Source organism: Chrysochloris asiatica, unplaced genomic scaffold (genome assembly GCF_000296735.1).
Source record: "Chrysochloris asiatica unplaced genomic scaffold, ChrAsi1.0 scaffold00019, whole genome shotgun sequence".
Taxonomy (NCBI): Eukaryota; Metazoa; Chordata; class Mammalia; order Afrosoricida; family Chrysochloridae; genus Chrysochloris; species Chrysochloris asiatica.
The window spans coordinates 20081045-20082677 of record NW_006408537.1 but is presented as its reverse complement, the minus strand read 5'-3'; positions in this window follow the sequence as shown (position 1 = coordinate 20082677).

The window sequence follows — 1633 nt, the reverse complement described above, 5'->3', positions numbered from 1 at the left end:
TGACAAAGGTCATCCTTGTCTGGTTCCTGTTCACAGAGGGAAGGCTTTCAATTTCTCTCCATTGACAGTAGTGTAGGTTGTTACTTTTACATATATGTTCTTAATTATGTTGAGGAATTTCCCTTCAATTCCTACTTTGTTGAGTGTTTTTATCAAGAATGGATTTTGGATTTTTTCAAATGCCTTTTCCTCATCAATCGATATGATCATGTGGCTCTTTTCTTTTTTCTTATTTATATGGTAGATTACACTGATTGTTTTTCTAATGTAGAAAACATCCTTGCATTCCTGATATGAATCTCATGTCATCATGATATATTATTTTTTTGATGTGCTGCTGGATTCTGTTAGCTAGGATTTTGTTGAGAATTTTTTTGTAACTATGTTCACGAGGAATTTGTTGTTGTTAAGTGCCGTTGAGTCGGTTCCGACCCATAGTGACCCTGTATAGTCTTTCCAAGAAGTAGCTGGTGAGCTTGAACTACTGACTTTGTGGTTTAAACTGACTTTGCAGTCTAGTTCATTAACCCATAGCACCCCACCGGGACTCTGTTACAGACATTCACACACACACATATATATATGACAATTATATATAGTTGTCACTTCGATCATTAGAAACCTGCCTCCCAATTGTGTAGCCAGTCACCACATACGTTTGCTAGATGATAAGTGAAACCAACAGACGCTCTTAATGAGACAGATCGACACAATAGTTGCAACAATAGATTCAAATACACTTAAATCATGAAGATGACATAGAACCTGGATATTTTGGTCTGTTATACGTAAAGTTACCATGAGTAGTAATCAACTTAATGAGAACTAATATCAAAACAAAAAGCCATACATGGCTATCTATCATTTAAAATGTGGTTAATCTAAATTTATTTGTCTATACTTGTAATGAGTTAGTAAGATAAAATAAAAAGTTCTGGTGTGGCGCTGTGGACTAATGCTTCAGACTTCAAAGTCGTTTGAACCACAAGGTCAGTGGTTCAAGCTCTCCAGTTACTCCTTGGAAACCCTATACAGGGTCGCTTTGGATCAGAATCGACTTGGAGGCACTTAACAACAACAACATGACAAAATAATGTAAACTATTTCAATTTTTATTCATTATATTTAGAAATGATTTTATGTTGATATATTTGATAAATAACAATTTAAATATGACTTCTTTTTTTTAGTTTTTTTTATTCTTTTAATGTGGTGATATTTAATGTAGATACAAATTTACATATATGACTTAGATTATATGCTAATTAGTTTAGATATTTCTAGAATGGATGAAATTTATTTCCATCTTAAAAACTTTGTGACATTACATTTTAGTTGTATTCACTTTTAAATATTCTTTCAAATTTTTTATTTTATTTTTTCACTTTTCAGATCTCAGCTTAAATTTTATTGTTGTTATTGTTGTTGTTGTTGTCAGGTGCCATCGAGTCAGAACCAACTCATAGCAACCCCATGCACAGCAGAATGAAACAATTGTCCGATCCTGGGCCAACCCCACCACCGCTGCCACACTTGACGCCATCATTGATGCCACTTGGCTGATCTATCTCGTTGGGGGTCTTCCTCTTTTTCTCTGACCCTCCACCTTACCCAGCATGACATCCTTCTCCAG